At 43.4% G+C, this 21,395-nt stretch overlaps 1 protein-coding gene across 9 annotated transcripts in view; it reads right to left on the bottom strand.

Moving 5' to 3' along the window:
• Nucleotides 1-21,395, bottom strand: part of OSBPL5 (oxysterol binding protein like 5) — a 177,310-nt gene that overhangs the window by 71,645 nt on the left and 84,270 nt on the right. The window contains exon 1 of one of the 9 annotated variants that reach the window (XM_061463064.1): nt 8,193-8,336. The exons of 6 other annotated variants lie outside the window; for them this stretch is intronic. The gene's annotated coding sequence lies outside the window, so the exon portion shown is untranslated. Of the gene's footprint in view, nt 1-5,140; nt 5,277-7,979; nt 8,131-8,192; nt 8,337-21,395 lie in introns of those variants that run through there. 2 more of the 9 variants (XM_061463065.1, XM_061463066.1) reach the window with 2 other exon arrangements.

The following is a 21,395-nucleotide window of genomic DNA, read 5'->3' as shown; positions in this document are numbered from 1 at the left end:
ATAAATTACCTTTGAGGTAGCTAGGTGGAGTAGGGTTGATGGTGTGGGCTACACGAGTAAGGCATGCAAGGCAGGCTAGAAATTGTATGTGAGAAATCAGTCAAACACCACATACCCAGATCATTCTGAGATCCATGCTGATGTCTGCTATTGAGTAAGCCTGTTCAAGCATTCAGGTAAGCAGATATAAGCCACCATCACACCTCTCTTGCAGTACAGACCATCCCTGAATCCCTGCTGCTTGTGCTGCAGGTGTGGGCACACCTCCCAGCAAGCCCGCAGCAGTTTGGCAATGCATGCCCAAGCCAAAAGGCAACACTCCCTTTGACTTCCACAGGTGCGAGGCTCATACACAGAGGCACAGTATGAGATTAGGCACCAAAACTCAATACAAATAATATTAGGCCTGAAGGTAAAAACATTCAACATACGACTCAAAAAATCTCCACCTGAAATGCAGATTTGAAGTGCTGTTTCGTTTTTATTGCAATTATTAATAGTGATAGCTCATCCACCAGTGACATTTTTTGTTTGAGGCACACTGTGAACACAGTGTCTCCAAGCCTGAGCATCTCAGGAAGCATTTCTGAGCCCTATGAACAGTATTCACAAGTTGCATAAAGGTAAACCACATCCACATTCGACACATTGAGCTTTCCAGTAATTATTTGTAACTCAGTACACACCCTACTTGGGGAAGTGATGTCCCACAGCCCACTGTGCCCTCAAGTTTTACGCACACTAATTGTTAGTAATATCCTCTGATGACCTCCCATAAAATCCTTTTAAACTGTAGCTGCATACTTAGGAAAACACCTTTTTAATAACCCCATTGTTACAGTGATACCTTAGGGGCTAGAGAACCCAGACTGTGATAAGGGTTGCCCTGATGGAGTCATTGTGACAGGCTTTTGGGAAGAGGGATTCTGATCCTGCATGGAACCTGCCATCCCCACTGCCTGCAGGAGGGCTCCAATGGGCATGGCCCTTTGCAGGGGGTAACAGGAGTTGGGATAAACCCAGAGTGGTGATGGAAATGTGGTATCAGGTACATGGAAACATAAACAAGAAATTCATTTAGTTGTTTTAGCTAAAGCTATCACAGATTTAAAGCCATGACAAGAACATGTTGCTTTGGACAAACGTTGCAGCTAAGTCATCTGCAAGCAAGCCACATCTTCAAGGTCAATTCTTGCCTTGATACGTTCTTTAAAAAGAACATATTAAAAGCATGATTACAGCCTCATACCACTATCTAAATCACATAATGAGACCATAATCCCTTTTAATGGAAGGATCCTACTTCAAGCTTTAATGACATTTTAAAAAAACCACAGGCGACTGCAAGCCTCACTGCCTTTCTATGATATCCACCTCTGCCTTTATATAATTACATTTAAAAAAGATTGTGCCTTGGGGCTACACTCCCACCACACCATTACTAGGAAATACCAAGCTAATTTTAAGACCTGCTTTCACGCTTGATAGTGTCCTTCTGACATTATTACCTTGTTTGTGAAATATTGTCCCCTTGTAACAAAGTAAAAACCAGACTTCTGTCTCAAGTCCTGTTGAGCCACTTTCAGACTCAGGCTCAGAAGGAACTTCACTGATGCAGTAAGGCAAAGCTAATGGCAGGAAAGGACGTTTACAAACCAACTTCCAACAGAGAAAATAACTGCTGTTCTTTTTCACAAAGATTTTCCAGAGTCAGTTCCAGAGTTTATACGTCATGAGCATCCACCATCCCAAACACAAAGAACAAACTGGACAATCATAAATGCCAAGAATTTTAGTTTAGAAATATATTTCCATCTTGACATCCTGTATAAGCACAAACTGTATCTCCATCCAATGGCTCTGACACCAAGCCAGCCTGGCTCATGTGCTTCTGAAGAATAATGCAGTGACGGAGAAATGACCACATTCCACGGTGCTCCATTCATGCATAATTTTCTGCTCTTCTATTTTCTTGTTTCTCCTATCAGCTTCAGGCAGGCTCTGTAAACCTCAGGGGCTTTCACAAGAAGGGCTGAATAAACACCACCAAATAAGTTTTAAGGAAGTGCATCTGCATCTATTTTTGGAAAGATCCTTGTATGCCCATTTAACTTTTCAGACTTTTGGGCATGCTAGTAACCAAGATCTGCTGTACAGTGGTTTAAATTTAACATCCACCTACACTTCCTCTGATATAGCCACGCTCCCTGAAATTCTACAGGAAATTAATGTTCTGTGTGTTTAGCATAAACTTCACTGTTTCCCAGAGACAAGAGCATTAAGCTCTTCCTAGAACAATAGTTAAGAGATGGCACTGCAGTTATTTTGGTCCTAGATTTTTAATTAAAAATCTCTGTGGGAGGAAGGAAACTAGACAACCCACAAAGAGCATTTAGGGTGGAATTTATGCTGTGTTAAATGAGCCCAAAGGACGCAGACCGTGCACAGGCTGATGCAACACACACAATGAAACCCACTCTCAGCCACAGTTCTCAAGCCAAAAACCTTTCTGTGCCTACCTCAGTCCTTCCTTCCCTCCCAGTTTATCCATGACTTATCAGTGAAAATAAGGAGATAGGACAAACTCTGCACTGGCACTTTCCTTTGATTCAGACGGAGGGAGCATTAGGCACGCAGGTGAATGAACACACGCTCATCATACAAATTTAACTGTGCATTTGTCTTTGCTGATCTCCTCTTACTTGTTCAAATAATAGTATCTCAATATTTCTGCCACTGACTACTCTTCTACTTGTACAGCTGTCCCACTACCAGATGCAGCCTGTGTGTGCCAGGTATAACCCAGGAAGAAACTCTACACCGTGAGGGTGGTGAAACATTGGAACCCAAAGGTTGCCCAGAGAAGCTGTGGCTGCCCCATCTCTGGCAGTGTTCAAGGCCAGGTTGAATGGGGCTTTGAGCAATCTGGTCTAGTGGGAGGTGTCCTTGCCCATGGCAGGGGAATTGAAACTAGATGATCTTTCAGATCCCTTACAACCCAAACCATTCTGTGCTTCTGTGACAGGTCAAGCCCTGAAGAGTCCAGGCTCCTAATCTCACAGGCAGCAAACCTGACAACATAGCTCTTGACAAAAGACAACAAATCTGAAAGCCACAGAATTCAGAAAGAGGACTCTTCTCATCACTTTAAAGCTCACCTATACTTACACTGGCTTTTTTTGTCACTGAAATATCTGAGCAAAAATAATAATAATAATTTAAAAAAATAACCCAAACTGAAACAAAACAGTACTGCTTGGCTGCAACCCCTTCTTGCTACAAGCACTGACTACTGAAAATACAAGGGAGCACTGGAACAGGCTGCCCAGGGAGGTTGTGGAGTCTCCTTCCCTGGAGACATTCAAAACCCGCCTGGACACATTCCTGTGTAACATTATCTAGGTGTTCCTGCTCCGGCAGGGGGATTGGCCTAGATGATCTTTTGAGGTCCCTTCCAATCTCTAACATACTGTGATACTGTGAGGCCAAAAGCCCCTGGCTGGAGAGCTGGGAGTTCCCAGTTGGGGAAAGTGAAGAAAGCACTAGCCATGAAGCACAACACCAACACAAAGATGTTCAAGCCAGCTCCAGCATTGCCACAAGGGAGGGAGGAGACTACAAAGGAGGATATGGGAAACAAGGGGCACCTGCAGACCCCCGTGTATAGATTTATGGATGACACTGACCTTCAACAGATCTATGTCAAAAGTGTAAAGATGGCTTTAAACAAACAGAACTCTGGCCTCCCACACAAACATGAGCTGAGACCTGGCACAGAAGGAAGATCAGGTCCTCAGCATCCAGACTGACTGTGATTGAAAGGAAGCCAGACACCATGCAGCCCATTCAAGGCATTTTCTTTATCACAGCACCAAGAGCAGCCATACAATGCTTTCCAATAAAGACTGCAGCAATTTATCACAATTGCTGCAGGGAGACAGGAGTTAGCAGGAAACACTCCCATTGTCTCTGCTACAAAAAGGAAATGGCAAGGAGAATGGCTAAAAGGTGACAGACAGTTTTTACGAGGCCGAACTTGAACCCAGCTGGGGGCTGACCAGCTCACCTTTTCCACAGCAGAAAAGAAGCGATAAGTTAAGCATCAGCTGTGTAGGTCTTACAAAAGGAGTTACAGTTGCCACAGTATGACTTTTGAAAAGAAACAAACTGAGACAAATGTAACTATTTAAATAGCAACCATGCTGGTTTGTGGCCTCTTTAGCTGGGTGATGCTGACTTACAGTGGTGAGTGCAGGCACCCAACAGGTAGAAGGGGGGCAATCTCAGAAAGACCTGCAACACTGTAAGGAGGGGGTAGAAGAGAACAAGAGCCCATGCTGCTTTCTGGCAAACACTTGGTCTGTGTTACAACAGTAGGCTTCAAAGTGGTTGCTGCCTACAAGCTTCAAATGTAGAAGAATTTATAAACACAAGAGCCCAGATGGGAAAGATCTGAAAAGTTTGGGAGGGTAACGAGGGACAAAATAAACAAATGTCTCTGAAATGAAGTAAAGAAGCACTTAAAATGACAGAAGGCTAGATGGTCTGTACAGACATCATGGTGCCTCTAAAAGGTACAAAACCTTCACCATCCCATGGCTGGGCACACATACTGAATTCCCCTACAGGGCAGAAACACAGGCTGCTATTACCAGCTGCCAGTAATAAATACAATTGCTCAACCATTAGCAATTGGCACAGCAAATAAACGTGCTAGGAGCTGTATGCATAATACATAATTACCCCTGCCTCAGAATGCATATTGGGTTTCTAACCATCTCAGGCAGCACTTGGACCCAAACATATTTGCTGAAGAGCAGCAGACCACACTAGCTAATGTCTGAGTGCAGCAGAGAAAACTAAAAAGCATAACGTTTTGATTTCTTTCTCTTGATCAGGTGAGCTCATTCAGTGTTTTACCCAGCAAAACTAATTTTCCACTGCAGTCATCTCTTCACCTTTAGGGAAATGTATAAACACAGATATTAAAGGTTTCTGTCCTATGCAGCTCACAGTATATCACCACAGACACCAGTGATGCAGTTGCTGTAAGGATGATTGGGTGTTTCACAATGAACATTTTCATAGCAGGTTAAAAGTGGAGCCGACAAGACAAAAGAAGCTTTTCAAAACTGCTCACTGATAGATTCTGTGGACTCCTGTGGGAGTAGGGCTGAGCTGATATTGCTTCTGTCTTTCAATCTCATGTAAACTGTCCCGACCACAAGCCTTGCTGCCAAGAACTGCAGGCAAGGACCTGTCTGATGCCTCTGCCTCTCCTTCTAGGGCTGCCAATGTTGCTGGACTCTTTAAGGAGAAAGATCAGATGCCGACAGCCTGCGGCTTCCACCAGATGCAAACAGAGCAGGCAAAACCTCTGAGTCAGCTCAGGAAGAGAAGTAACCTAAACCAGCAAAAGCACCGTCAGAGATCACTTTCCCCCTAGAATGAAGCAGCAAAGACCAGGGCAAGCTGGATGCTAGGCTGGGTTACAGCAGATTTGTCCAAGGTCAGTTGCTTGCTCTTGATGACCATATCCCAGTTCTATTGAATGACTGACTGCTGCCCACCTGTGCCACTGTGACAGCCCCCTGCAGCGCCCAGCGGCAGCCCCAGCTTGCAGGCAAGAGCCCACCGGTTCACAGGAGCCACCTCCACCACCATCATCAGTGTCATGGGGAATCAATGAGCTTGGGAAAAAAATGGTGCAGTTTTCCTCCCTGCTCTGTGAAACAAGCCTCCTGCAGTTCAGAAAGCTGTTTCCAAAGCAGTGCTCAGGCTGGAGGTAACAAAATTGAGAAAAGCAGCATTGAAATGGCACTCACAATAAGCAAAGGTGGGAATTAAATGATATGGAGGTAACACTAACTCATAGGAGGAAACTATTAGGCTCTGTGAAAATTTATTTCCTTCAACAGCCCAGCAAGTTGTGCCAACAAGCAGCACAATAAACTGCATTCCTCCCAGCAAAGCTTTGCCGTCCCCTAACAGCACCAGCTTCTCCTCCCCAGAGATTCCTTCACCTCCCCATCAGCTGCCTTAAAATAACCTCTTATCTTGCAGAAGAAAAGGATCATATCCATTATTTACTCTGTGGTAGAAGAAAACCTGAAAGTTTTAGCTAGGTCTCACGCTTTCAGTCACCTGTCAGCTATGTGTCTTTAAGATAGTTTCTGTCCGGAAGACCCCGGCCTGTTGGTGGCACTGCTTTCCCCAGAATTACGCTGAGTACTAACTGTTTCCCATACAAAATGTATTTCTCCTTTGCCTGCAAACACCAAGAGCCTTTCCTACACGATTCTCGCTACAAGTCAAGATTGGTACAAGGCACATACCAATCATCTAGATTAGCATTAGTACTGGGAAAAACCCATCAATAAACCATGATATTCAGGATTGTGGTATCTGATTGGCATTTGTTTGAATTTTCTGTACCTGCTGCTTGTTGATCTCTGGACTGCCCTGCCCTACCCTGATGAAGACTGAGGTAAATGACCACAGATATGAATGTCGAGTATTGCACAGCCACCAGGCACTCACTTTTCACTGGCACAAGTGGCTTTTCAGGACCCAGATTTTCAGCATTGCTAGAACACCTCTGTGTTTCCCTGCCAGCTCAAAGGCATTTCCATGTAAACATACTGGAATTTACATCTCTGCCATGGTCCTCTTACATTACCAATATTCTGCAAATAAATACAAAGGTCAGCAAACAGTCTGAGAGCGAATAAAGTCTTACATCCTTTATTTAAAAATAAACTACAGCCAGGACTCACATGACTCAGTCATGACTTTATAGCCAACACATGACCAGTTCTTAGTTTCTTAATTGTGAATACATAATGACAGCAATATTTGGTCTTTTCACTGTATGTCCAGTCACAGAGACAAGATTATAAATAATGACATATTTAACACTCGCTTGTCAAGGAGTTATAGAGGCAGAGGCAGCCTGCAGACCAAGACTTGTTCTTTACATGATTTTGTACCAGTTCACCCACATTAAATTGCAAACATTATTTGCCAGTATATTTCTGCCAATACAATGAAAGTGTGGATGCAGTCATAGCCAAATAAAAGTGCTCTATACTAGAATAGCTTGCTCTCCTTTCCCACAGGGGAGCAAGCTACTCTGGTATAAGCATGTTAATACTGGCATAACTGATTTCACACTAGGGAAGGGTTATATCAATGTTACAGAAAAGTAGTTAAAAGCAGTGCAACTTGTTTACATAGGCAAGACCTAATTTTGTAGAGGATTTGCTCCAGATCTTGAAATGACTACTAAAGCTCCTTACTCCTCACAGTTTAGACACAGAGCAGAATTGGGCTGATCAGGGTTTTAGATGACTAAAATATAATGCAAATCGACAAAGGTCACTGAATAATAGCAACAACAGGAAGAAGCACACTTTCATGTGGGCTCTCACTAATAAAGCCAGTTCTATACAGGGGACTCCACCCCTTTAGGCAGGTGAGAAATTATCAACATTGTTTAGCAGGAAAGGGCAGTAAAATGGTCAACCTTGTTACATCACACCAAATTCCTGAAAATGTCAACTGATGAAGCAAATCATAGGATGCCACTGCCATAGCAGCTTCTAGCAGAATTCAAGCCTCAAGGGAGCTGAGTGACAGTGGTGCTTTTGAGCAGAGGCAGAAATGCAAATCCTGTGTTCAAGTACTTCTAAATCCATTATAGATGACTCCTGTCAGTCAACAGTTCCCAAAATACTACTGCATTTGTATGAGTCTGCGTCCAGCCTCAGAGGCACAGGGACAGAAACAAAGAAAGAATGGGAGACTGAAAGGAGGGAGAATGAGAGATGAAGAGAGGAGGGCAAGTAGAAAACTAGAAATGAAAGGTGTAAAGAAAAAGACTATGCGAAGGGAGTATTTTAAAGAGCTATAGGAAAGGCTGCAAAGAGCTATAGGGAGGCTGGCATCAGCCCTGGGAAGGAGGGGAAAAGGCCACTCACTGCAGCACTCGCTGTCTCAGACGGCAATCACTCTCCCTCTGACACCTGCATTCAACGCCACCGTCCCTAGCCCAGACCTACAATGTGCTCTGCAGCGGTCTGGTCCCCTCCCAAATGCTACTACACTCCTCCAAGCTGCAGATCAGCACTGGACCCAGAGAAGACACCGCACGCAAAGCCTGTGCTCCAGGGGCACATGGCAATGAAACACACCTCCCACACGCTGCCAGCACACTGCCTGCGATCCCAGCTCCCGCTTGGAAAAGCACAGAGACTCTAACCATGGGCAGTGTGGAGGAAAATCCTGAAAAGAAGCTCAGCCTGATTCAACCCAGGGATATGTCCAAAGAAAGCCTTAAACAATAGCCCTGGTGGGTGTGATCTGCCACTGTTCCTCCAGGGAAGTTTAAACTGCAATGCCATCGACAATAATTTAGTTGTCAGCACTGTTAACAGTTTCAGTGCTGATCAAAGCAGCTGTGCTGTGCTGAGAAAATTAGAGCCAGTTGCAGCCGCTTATCAAAGGGTGCCAGCAATAAATAATCTGCAACTCTGTGACAGACTCTATCCCTGTCATGCATAATCTCCTGCACCCTTTCTGTTTCTTTTTAGTGGCTTCTTGGCACAGATGTGATTGGTGATTCTTCACTGTGCAATCAGAAGAGAAATAAAACCCAACACAAAACAGTTCACTCTTTTTTCTGTAATTAATCTGTGAGGAATAAAGTAAATCCTTGCAAAAGTAGGCTGGTGATGGTGGAAATCAGTGCATTCTGTACAGAGCTCAGATACACCCAAGTTTGACAAAGATTTCCCAGGTGATGCAGCTGAGCACAGTACAAGCATCATTCCCTAAGCTGCACAGAGCCTGAACATGCCATGCAGAGGCAGGTTTGCCAAGCAGAGGCGCAGGTATCAGGCACACTAGCCCAGCAGTACTGCTTTAGCTTTAAAAACTGTCCAGTAGATGTTGCTAGTTACAGTATCCCATAGCGATCATACACATATTGCAGTGGGTAAGCATGCCTTAACTACAGCCCTGCTTCTTCCTGCATCACTGCATCTGGAAAATAGCCACATGGTTTTTCCTTCACGGCTTTTCCCAATATTGCTAAATTAAGTGACAAGCACAAAACACACACCTCAGTCAAACCTTGCTCCCTAGCCTATTTGTGTTGCTGTTGTTCTGCACACCATGTACTCTCCCCTGGCCCTCGTGCTCTCCCTGTGAAGAAAGAGTCCTGCAAACAACATCTATATCTGCTGGTGTCACCAGCTGCAGTGTATCAGCCAGTGTCTTTTTGTACACAGTTTTACAGTGATTTGTCTGGGTTTGTGTCAGATCATATTCCTCCAACACATCTGGCATGGTATATAAACAATACTCACTAAAAAGCTTTGGAAGAACTCCCACTTGTTGCACTGATATCTATCTCATGAATAACTGATATTCAAAATGATAGAAAATTAAAATGACAGTGAAAACAGAATGAAGCCAGCATTTCCAAAGTACTTTACTCCTTCAGTGTACTGTGCAAACAAGGATTAAAATGTATGCACAAACACCACCTTCTATACTTGACAGCCCATGGTTTGCTGAAGCCACAGCATCTGCTAAGACATGAAGATCTTTCATTAGATCGTGAATCCCACTGATCAGAGACACTGCTGCTGTGCAAAACTGTTGAAATCCCCGTGGGAAGCAATGCTCATGCGTCAGGCAGCACTAACACCTCTGGGATCCTAATGGTGCTGCCTTGGAGGAAGTGCTATACTCCAGTGAGGCCCCATGCAAGCAGCGATGCCAAGGCCAGGGGTCTGCTGACCCTCTCCCACAAGGGGCTGGGAGAACCAGGGCACCCAGAAACATTGCCTCTGTGTCTTGGGGTAGCCGAGCAGGAGAGGAACCATGCAGGGTGTGCAACGTGCAGAAAAAAGTCCAGCCTCATTTAAGAGGGCAGAGAAATCCTGCAGTAAATCTGGCAGTAAATGACAGAAAGAGTGGAAAATAACATTTATTTTTTTTACTGCATGCACCACAGTTGGTCTGGGCAGGGGGAACAGTAAATCCACTCAGTGCATCTGGGGTCTAGAAGCCAGTGTTCAGATGTTGTTTCTTTTATTTTCAGACAGTTATTAAAGGAGCCCTCTGTGGTGGGGTATTATGAGCTGAAAGAAAAAACTGGGATGAATTTGAAGAGAAAGTCTCACGAGCAACTACCACGGCAAGGGGCCTGATGTCTCCATCCAGAGGAAGGGATGCAGTCTGGCTCCTGCTGGAAAGAGCACCCTGAGGCCATGCTAGTTGGAAGGCACAGGGGATTTTTGAGTCCACATGAGACAAGGAGCTGCCAGGAATATTTTTGTTTGGGAAAAAAGATTTGATGGTCTCTGCAGGTCCCTTACAGCCCTATGTTTCCTTTGGTTCATAATTTTCCCATTTTTATCACCCAGCACTACAAAGGTAAGTAGGTCCTTCAGCACTTGCTCATGCTGTTTGGCATTTGCAGCAACAACAGCAAATCCAACAGTGCTGTGACCAGTCACATCTGAAAGAGAACGGACAATTTTCGAACAGATGGATGCAGTGGCAGTTCTAAGCAATCCCTTCTCTGTACTGAACCACTAAATGTCACAGGAACCTGGGGGTTCCTCACAAACAGTTCTGGACTATAGTCTGCCCTTGACAGCCACAAGACTCACTGGCTGTATGCAAGGCACAACAATCTGGAGATGGGAATTACCACTGCCTCATTTGTGAGCAATGGCACATTTACGTCCGCCATTTCAGCCACACCAAAACAAGAAGAAATCCTCAAATTTCTTCCCACGGCGAAGCTATTATACCTCCCTTCTAACATGTCCTGCCTCTTCCTTACGCAGCCTAGTTCAGACTTAATGCCATAACAAAACTCCTTCTGCAGACTGGTATGTGGTTGTTCTCTTGCTAGCTCATACCGCTCAGCTGGACTTGAGCCAGTGGTGACTTGCTTGGGTATAGGGCAGACAGGATCAGTCTAAATGCTTCCTGTTCTTAAAGAGACTTGCTTGAAAGTCATTTTCCACGTGCCTGATAATCACATTCCCACTGTTTCTGTCTTTGTTTATGCTCCATTTCTGCCAAGTAACAGCTTCCTTCCTGCACTTGGAAGAGCAGATCTGGGTCTCCACGCTTATACCAGGTGATTTTCCTTACAAGTTTGGCTGAACTGTTTGCTTTCCTAAAAGCAGGACAAACACCTTCATCTTAAAAAAAAAAAGTCAACAGTCAAAATGACCACTGTTAAACACAGTTAGAAAAAGGCCAAGTAGCACAGGCAGCCTTGTGTTGCTAAATTACCAATGTAAAACCAGATCTTAGAGCAGACTCCCACATTTAAAATCTCTTTGAATTCTGATGCCTGCAACAAATCAATGGCCTGATCAATTTGCAACTAGAAAACAACTGAGCTAGCACCTGCATTGTGCAAGCAGGTTCAGCAAAGAAGCTGCTTTCAAAGACACTACAAATTGGAAAGAGGCTTGTTAACTTGTCTAGGAAAATCTCAGCATGATCCCGTCTCAGAGTCTGTGCTGCCCCTTTTCCTTTGGGCACTACTTAATTGGCCAAAGACAATGCCAGGTAACATAAACCACAGCTTCTTCCTATGACTGAAGGCCCAAAGCCATCTCCCTTTGTATTTTCTGATTTCCTGCAAAAAAAAGGCACACCTTTTCCCTTCAAATCCCTCTGAATCACAAAGCAGGCAGGCAGCTCTTAACCTTCTTCTGGCCAGGCAGCAGAACAGTTGCTGGGGCAGACTGCCTACATCCTTGTCCAGCCCTCCAGCCTCAGAAGCCTTTATCCATCCCAGCGCCAGCCCAGGGCAAAGATGCCATAAGGTCTTGTCCAGCAGCTCTGGCAAGGATGTCCTAGCAAAAATGAGCCTACCAGGCCTTCTGATTGTACAGTCTCCATGGTGTGTTTCTAGCTCTAAAAAAAAACGCCAGCAACCGAAATAAAAAAAAATAAAAAAAAAAAAATAAAAAAAGATTCTTTCACATTTTAGACCTTGAATCTTCTTGAAACATCACTGATGGGAAAGAGATTTGGGTTTTGCACTTTTCTGTGGTCACAGACTGCAAACACACACATATTGACACAAAAGAAACCTTCCAGGCTATACAACGCTGCTTTTCCATTAAGCATTCCCAAATATGCTTTGTCACTGCTTCCAGTCTCCCCATTAACTGCACATTTTGAAATGACACAGGCCCTTGATTTCTAGTAAGTAGCAGATTAAACCATTTTGCATTCAGAACTTTGTTAAAGAAAAAAACTTTTGGTTCTAAATTGCTGTTCTCATTCTTATAAAATCTTTCATGCTGCACCTTCTCATGCTATTTTCAAACTAAAGCTGTTTTAAAAAACAAATATAATCCATCTGTTTTCTTAAACTGCTTCCACAATGCCCTGTAAACAGGGCCAAATCTTAAACAGTTCCCTATCATACTATACAAAAATAAAATGTAGAAACTAACATTTAAATTTTTCAGAAAATACATGCTTTGTTGCTATGGTTGAAGACAATTCTATAAGTTGTACCAGTGGCTTTACAAGTAGAGCAGCCAAACTGATCTCCTGCTATCTCCCTAATTCCACACACTCACCTCAAGCCTCTCATATACCTGAAGTGGGTGATGTAATTTTTATTTGCCATTCAGATATATCAAGACAACCATAGGTACAAAACTGCCAACAACTTCAGCAGTAACAGCATTTGACACAAGAATTCTTATCCCAATTCTCTCATTTAGTCCTATTTCTCCCAGTTGTGTGTGGTAATAACCAGCTTCTGTGGCTTCACTGCAGTCACTCCTGATTTACGCCGGTGACATGGAAATTGGCGTGCAGACATAGCAGCATGGCACCATGCAGCCAAGCACACCTGGAAACCCTAAAAACACCATCTGGGAGAGTAAGCAACTCTGGGAAGGCTTCCACACACCTTCACTCTTGAGGAAGCCACAGATTAGAGGGAGCAGCCTGGAGATATGCCAATTCTCCCTGTTATCCTAACAGTCCTACATGCTAAAGAGCATCTTTTGCCTTTTCTGCCTGCAAATTAATAGGGCTACAGGAAGTGGGTTATTGACAGTATGAGGCATGATTGCTGCTTTATGAAAAGTACAGCTTTGATGGGATGCTGCTTTTCACCAGCAAAGCTGCTGCTGTCATCCATTTAGCTCATGCAAAGAAAGCAACCTTTCTAAATCACAGCACTTTTATTCCTGAAGCATAATAGAACTAGCAACAGCACCAAATCCATAACCAAGTCTGAAAAGGTGGGTGTGGGCTTTTCTGTGAATGCAATCCCCTGAAACAACACAGATTCAGAACTTGGCTCATTTGTAGTGTTAGTATCTATTACACAACACAGGAACTTCCCTGCCACCACCAATACCAATGCATGTGATGCTTTGCTATTTTGCTACAGAACTGACTTTCAGAAGAGCCATATCCTCCTGCCTCCACAGGGGCTCCACTGTACCCAAGCAGCAAAATACTGTAGTAACAGGGTAGAAAAGTGAGAAAAAGCAAGGCATTATGTGCTATCAGCAATGAAAGGATCAGATGAGAGAGGTACCATCTTGGAGATTCACAGACAGACCCTTAAAGACAACATTTTTTGTTTTTTGTTTTTTTTTTTAAACCAAAACCAAACAGGAGAGAGTGAAAGAATGACAGCCATTATTTCCTGCAGTTTAAAGAATCCAGGATCTCAGGAGTCAGATGTATAAGGACAGCCAGAGAAGCATCTGAAAATAAAAGTTATAAAAAATAATAAAGAAGTCTCAAATGGCAGCAATGGGGGAGAGCTAAGAGCGACAAGAATATGTTCATCACCCATCACTCTAGCCAAATTACTCTTCTCAGGATGTTTCTGCTTGACAGGCTAATCTTGGAAAGACCTTTTTTACATTATCTGTGCCTGTTTCTGGGAAGATAGCTATGAGAAATAAGCCTGCTAGAAAGTATGGGTATGTCTGGGCCTTTGGACCCTCATTTAGGAGAAAATATATACCTTTTTATAAATATGTGATTAGGTCCCATGATCCAGGGAGAATCAAGAAGATAGCTAATGTGTACTTACGAATTTTGCCACATCTGATGGCTGCTTCCAAACTCTCCATTAACAACTTGGTAAGTGTTCAGTAACAGGAGGTTTTCCAGGCTTAGGACACTGAGGAAATGTGCGCTATTGTAATGATATTCCCAAATGACATGATGTAGTCAAGATGGGATTTGTGCTTGCCGCCCAGTTCACCTGAATCACTGCCATGATGCCAATAAATGACAACGCTTTGGGTTTGGGGGGTTATTCTTTTTCCTCAGTTTAATAAACAAAGGTTGCAAGGAGAAGTCTTTTTTGTGAAGGCAGACTGCTAATCTGCAGAGAATTAAAAAAGAACAGGAGAGAATTTGTCTTTGAAGAGTAAAAGACACAACACAACAGTGAACCAAGATGCAGTTTCATGCCCACAAAAACCAGCAGAGCTCTTTAGACAGGCTGGAAGGTACTGAGAGTCCAGCGATGCACCCCACAAGGACTAACTCTCACACAGAAACTTCTGCAGCACCTGGCGCAGTCTTTAAGAACTATAGCAGTAGGGTCAAGTCACAGTGAGAAGAACTGTGCTGCTCTAGCAGTGCTGCCCTAAAAAGATCCCCATGTTGGGGGCAAACAGGGGAGAAGTAGATGGGCAAAAGTCCAACTAACACGACTGCTGCCAGCAGGAAAAAGAAGAGGAAGACTGGAAGCCCCAAGAGCTGCCGAGTTGAGAACTGGAGGAAAGGGGCTTTGGCTGGGCAAGTTCAGTGAACCATGGGCAAAGGGGTCACTAAACAAGGCAAACTGGGTGCTCAGTCTTTGAAAATCAGAGCAAAGGCTACTGGGACCCATTTCAGAGCTCACTGCTCCCCACCGCAAACTGAATGCAGGACAAGAGTGCTGCTCACCCACTCAAGCCCCCCTTTTCTGCTGCTGGCAGCCACAGGGCACAACAGGAGGTTTAGATCAAAAAACTGTATTTGATGAAACATGTGCAGGCTGCTACAGGGCAAAATAAACTTTCTAAACACGCTAAACAATCATTATTATGTGCAATTCTGAATTGTTCACTGTAACTTTAGCTACTAAAATAGGTAGGAAAACAATTATCCCTTAGTTGTATACCTACTGTGACAACAAGCAAACAAGAGGGACAAAAAGGAAATTGTTTTTCCTCGTGGTCAAACATGCAAGAGCTGAACTCCAACTAACTTCTGCAGTTAAGAAGGGAGAATGAAAATGTGTTGTATGATAAATGGTGACCTTGCCTTCTCGGCAGTGTCAGTCTGCATCCATGAAACAGCACATCTCTCCGCCTTTGGAAGAGTTGTTCCAAATGCAATGGCTCATTTGCAAAAAGTATAACTGCACCCACAGGTTTTTCAGATCCACACTTAGTGCTTGGTGACAACATGGTTTGCTTTAAGTACTCCCTTACAGTAACATACCACAGAGGACTGCTGACAAGAAACAGGGCCACTGAGAATGAAACAGCACAAAAAAAGGCTTTTCTTGTTAAGATTTATTCAGATTTCGTGAATTCCAGTGAAAGAAAAATATATCCAAACCTTCGGAAATTCAGTTTTCAAAAGTTTAAAAGCTTAGGGTTTTATATCAGAGAACACAATAGACTGAAGTAATTTTGATGCCTCTTAACATGACTTTGACACTCCTTTACGCAATAGAAAAGACAGACTACACAACTTGTTCAGTGGCCAGTATTTTCAGCACAACCCATGCTGACCGGTTGAATGTATTGGGCACTTACATTAAACTGCCCATTAGGCTTAATTTGCACTAACTGCAACTACTTAAAGATGAGTTTATTGTCTGGATCTACATAAGGATATGGTTTCATTAAAGTAGGAAGGAAGGAACACCCATAGAAAGTAAACAACCATATATTTTCCAAAACTCTTGTTTTCATTATGGTCTTTTACACAAACATTTTGCATTGTAGCTTAAAATGAAGCCAGAACCACAAGACTACATAAGAGATGACCAACGTGACAGCTTTTGTATCCAGCTGTAAACAACCAAAGTCAGAAACTGCCTGTTCTCCTCCCTATCCACAAACCCTTTTGCTTTAATGCTTTCAGATCTACAAGGTTTTGCTTTTAAAACAGCTCCCCAAAAAAGGTGTTATAGGAATGGTAAGAAAGCCAACAATGAAGCCAAATGAAGTGAACAACAGGGAGAGTCAAAAACCTCAGTAAAGGTCACTTTAAATACCATTATCTCTGCTGGTAAAGGACATACCAGACATGGAGCCAGATCCACAGCTGGTGAACTGACTTTGATTCGAGTGAGGCTGCTTACATGATGTCTTTTTTTGTTTAGCAGAGAGCAGGATCTGTTTGAGAGAACAACCGTGGGGCTCCAGGCTGTCTTTGAAGAGCTAACATAACATTTCATGCTACAGATAGCTGAGTATCATGTGTTTCATTGGCTTCTGGTTTTAAACTGTGCTCCCATGGTTAAGCAGAGCAGCTGCACAGCAAGGAGGGAATGACTTGCAACCCAAGAGAGCTGCCAGTGCTTGCACTCCAAACAGGAGAGTGCTGTACGTGCCTGCGGCTCAGGAGTACCACATGTGGCAGCTAACTCTGAAAGAATGAAGACACTCGAGCTTGAACCCTATGATTTAGAAAACAGCCTTTCCCTCAAAACAATGGATGCCCAAAGGAAGGACCTCCAGCCCTAAGCCTGCTGCCAGCCTCAAAGGACACGTTTCTAAATCTAAAGCAAGGAAAAGTGCTCAGAAGTGTTTCTGACAGCATATGCCATTAAAAAAAAAAGCAACATTAACATTGTCAAAAGATTTTTTTCTCTGAAACCATGCCTGTTATGGTCTCCTCTGCCAAGACAAACAATTTTTGCAGCTGTGCCATCAGTGACTCAGAGACGTGTTGAGTCTCCAGACTTGTCCCATCAGTGGCTCAGTGGCAGCATGGCCAAGAAGGGGAGATCACCTCAAGAAGATAGGGAGCCAGGACTGACATGATTGAGCCAGGCTGGCTTCTGGAGTATTTTGGCTTATATTAAACAGAGTGAATACACCAGTGAATGCAAAACCAGACTGTAAGCTGTGATCCCATAGCTGGAACATGGTGGTGGAGGAAGGGCAACATAAATGTTCTTTCTTTGCAGCTCACTGCATTAATCAGAAGGTGACCACAACAAGCAGGATACAAGACCTGTGTAGTCCTCATGCCTGCTACTCTTGGTCTAGCATTTTACAGCTTTTCCAAGTGTACTGAGTTCACAGATTGTCATTATTTGGTTTAGGGTCTGACAGCAGTAGAAATGTTGCAAGCAAAGTCCTTCCCTGTTAAATGAGCCTAGGAGGTCCACATGCACATTCCAAGCTTAGGACCAGAGCATGAAAACCACTGCTTTGTAGGACTATGACACTGAGGTGGTGCTTGGGAAAAGCCAAACCCGCAAAAAAGCAGCAACAAAAGTGGTTGAAATGCATTCAGATGCAGGTGGGACTAGTTGGGCTGACACCATCACACTCCACACAGCCAAGGCCTTCAACTCCCTCTTAAGCAATCTGGGTAACAGCTGCCACTGACAGCACAACAGAGGTGTTACAGTGTGGATGAAGTTGGACACAAAAGTAGGCAGAGACTGTTTTTTGCTTGGATTTCTATGTGATAACATCCACCAGATCCTAATGGCTCTGTGACAGAAGGATCCGACATAATCAGATAGAAGCTCTCCACAACTGCACACACAAACATCCATATATATACATCAGTACATATATACCCACACACATTTATGAATTCAACACAATACTCATATCCTCACAGAAAGGCAGGAAAATCTACTCACAAAATGTTGCAGTGATGGTATCTTAACTGATTGCTATTTTAAGTCACTGTCACTGGAAAAGATTTATATCCCTATCACTGTGCCTGCCCATGCAATTAGTCTGTTTTTGTGTCAAATTATATTAATGGACATGGAACGGAAAATTTATATTTAAAAAATAATATTGTTCACAAGAAAAAAAACATAACCTATGTAGATACATTACCCATAACAAAAGAGAAAGCTCAAGACTGAGAAAGTTTAGTGCTATAGTTCCCTGCATAAAAAGCATCAGAAAATTCCAATTACTACTTCTCAACTCTTGCATGTAAAATTTTTTTGCCTATAAACAAAAAATAGCCCAGATCACTGCAATTTAATCTGGAAGGTAAAAGTACAGATTAGTTTATGTTGTATGAGGAAGCATATGGACATGCATTCAAAGTAACTTGGAAGTGACAGAATCAAGAAGGAAAAATCAATCCTGAATGAAAAAAAATATCATTTACAAGAGCTTAATATCAATTGATAGGTTTCTCCAGGAAACTAAAATAGGAAATTCTGTTGTCATGCACAGGATAGACAAGTGCTACTGAGACATGGAGCTGCAGGCACCTTTTGGTGGTCCATAGGAGGCTCTGCATCCTGGCTGTACCCAGTCACGCACACCACAAAGGAATCAAAGCAAAAATGAACATGCAAGTCCCCTACAACTTTCCAGAGGAGCGCTCCAACAAAGCTACTCAGTATGACTGAGGATCTGACCCCAAACTCTGGCTGCTCCATATTATGCTGCACAGACTGTAAATGAAATATTTATGCATTCATTTAATAGGAAATATGTTACAAAAATTAAATATATCAGAACTGTGAAAAGCACTAGGTATTCGTTCTCCTATATAGCTAAATTTCTGCTGAATGAAGCAGCAGATTGCTGTTAATACCGTGGTCTCCATCTGAGAGCACTACACAATAACCTTCCAGTCACTTAGCTGGCAAAAGCTCCTCTTTGATCCTGACAGCAAGGCATTGAAGAGCAGTATCCGGTCTTAAATGAATTCACTGCTAGTATTTTCGTGACAAGTAAAGAGTTTCCCTCTTCCTCCCACAACTCACCTCACAGTCCTTATATGACATTCACACAAAACAGAGCCTTGGCTTCAGAAAAACACATCTTGTTGGCATCTCACCAACTCTGAGTGCTGAGCTGACTTTTGCCAAAGCAGGAGAAAATTTCACAGCAACTTTCCTTGGTCAGACCACTCAGCTTAAACACTGCAGGAGCTAACCAACCCAGGCATCTTCATCAAAGCAAATAAAACAATATTATAAATAGAGCTACTTCCAAAGAGCAACACATCAAGTATCTGAGAGCCAGACTGGCAGATGCCATTTACATTCTTCATCAAATGTAAGATAGGTACAGCATTTCAGCAAAAGCAGAAAAACATGTCAGGGTGAATACACCAGTTCTTTCAGAAAGCATCAGGATTCACATCCTGCCCTGGGAAAGTGTAGAGTCCTGCATCTGGGCAGGAACAACCCCAGGTTCCAGTATAGGTTGGGGAAAGACCTGTTAGAGAGCAGTGTAGGGGAGAGGGACCTGGGGGTCCTAGTGGACGACAGGATGACCATGAGCCAACACTGTGCCCTTGTGGCTAAGAAGGCCAATGGCATCCTGGGGTGTATTAGAAGGGCGGTTGTTAGTAGGTCGAGAGAGGTCCTCCTTCCCCTCTACTCTGCCCTGGTGAGACCACATTTGGAGTATTGTGTCCAGTTCTGGGCCCCTCAGTTCAAGAAGGACAGGGAGCTGCTGGAGAGAGTCCAACGCAGAGCCACAAAGATGATTAGGGGAGTGGAGCATCTCCCTTATGAGGAAAGACTGAGGGAGCTGCGTCTCTATAGTTTGGAGAAGAGGAGACTGAGGGGTGACCTTATAAGTGTCTATAAATATATAAAGGGGGAGTGTCACGAGGATGGAGCCAGGCTCTACTCAGTGGCAAACAATGATAGGACAAGGGGTAATGGGTACAAACTGGAACACAAGAGGTTCCACTTAAACTTGAGAAGAAACTTCTTCTCAGTGAGGGTGACGGAACACTGGAACAGGCTGCCCAGGGAGGTTGTGGAGTCTCCTTCCCTGGAGACATTCAAAACCCGCCTGGACGCATTCCTGTGTAACATTATCTAGGTGTTCCTGCTCCGGCAGGGGGATTGGACTAGATGATCTTTCGAGGTCCCTTCCAATCTCTAACATACTGTGATACTGTGAAATCTGGAACCACTGTGCACCATAAAATCTACCCAGGTTTCTTTTCCAGGACAGCCTGAGTCCGTGCACCTAAGTTAATAGCAGAGCAGTGGCTCCCAAGTTGCCGCAATTGGGCACTGCTCCATTGAAATCACAATTCATTTTTCAGCAGGGAGTTCTTTTTACAAAAATAAATGAGGTGATCCCACTGGAAACATTCCTCTGTAAGAGAAATCTTTTTTAATAGGAACCAATCTGTAATAATCTCCCACATAGTGAATAATGCTCCACAAATAGCCTGACTGATCTGAATAGGTGATTATCGTGAGGTACTACTCACAGTAAGCAAAGATGACAAAAAGTCTGTTTCTTTCTGGTTATCACAAAGACGTGGCCTTCTTCTATTGCATATATGAGACTAATGGCATGTAAGGATCTGAATCATGTTTTACGTGTCTTCAGAAAAACTGTTATGCCAAAAAAAAACCAAAAAAAACCAGGAAAAAGTGTATTTTTTACCTTGTATACAGCATGGATACAGTGTTTTTAGTGAAGCAGGGAACGCAGTTCCGGTGCCCTCTGCTTTACACACAGACAGGCTGAACACGTGACAGCCTGCCACAAGTGCTTGCTGATGAACTTACTAACAGTAAGTTTCAAATAATCTAAAATGGGCATCAACCATTGTAATAACCCACCCTGGAGTTCATACTTCCTGATGCTCTCACAACAAACAGCAGTCCGGGTCCTGCCCTAAGCAGCCACTTACCTGTTCTCTTGCACCGTGCCCTAAAGTGGTCCGAGAGCAGAACAAGTATCCTGTGTAAATGGCCACAACTTTTACAGGACACTGAAGTGATTAACGCCATCACTTTGCAGAAAAGTAATGTTTTCTCACATACTGTCCTAAATATATCCATCACTAACCTATTACTATGCAGTACAAAAGGAGTTGAATGAAATGAACTGCTGCAATACTCCCCAGATTTCTTAAGGGCATGATATTACTGATGTTTCCAGAAACAACGTGAAGTCAAAAATAAAACCGAACACTTCACTGTAACTTTCTATTACAAGAAAAAAAAAATAAAAATCTCCCACTTCTGCTTCTCCCTCAGCTCCATTCTGAGCACTTTAGCTTTGTTTGCTCCAGAACATTTTGAGTGTAACCACACTTAGGACAGGTTAGATGGGGTACTCAGCACAGATGTTGACTATCCAGATGACCATAAATGTGCAGCACCTTGTCATACA

This window comes from Pezoporus flaviventris, unplaced genomic scaffold, assembly GCF_033815535.1.
Source record: "Pezoporus flaviventris isolate CSIRO_AGI_PZ_B2104156 unplaced genomic scaffold, CSIRO_AGI_Pfla_v1 ptg000036l, whole genome shotgun sequence".
Taxonomy (NCBI): Eukaryota; Metazoa; Chordata; class Aves; order Psittaciformes; family Psittacidae; genus Pezoporus; species Pezoporus flaviventris.
The sequence above is the reverse complement of the archived record's forward strand: the minus strand, read 5'-3'. Positions and strand labels throughout refer to the sequence as shown.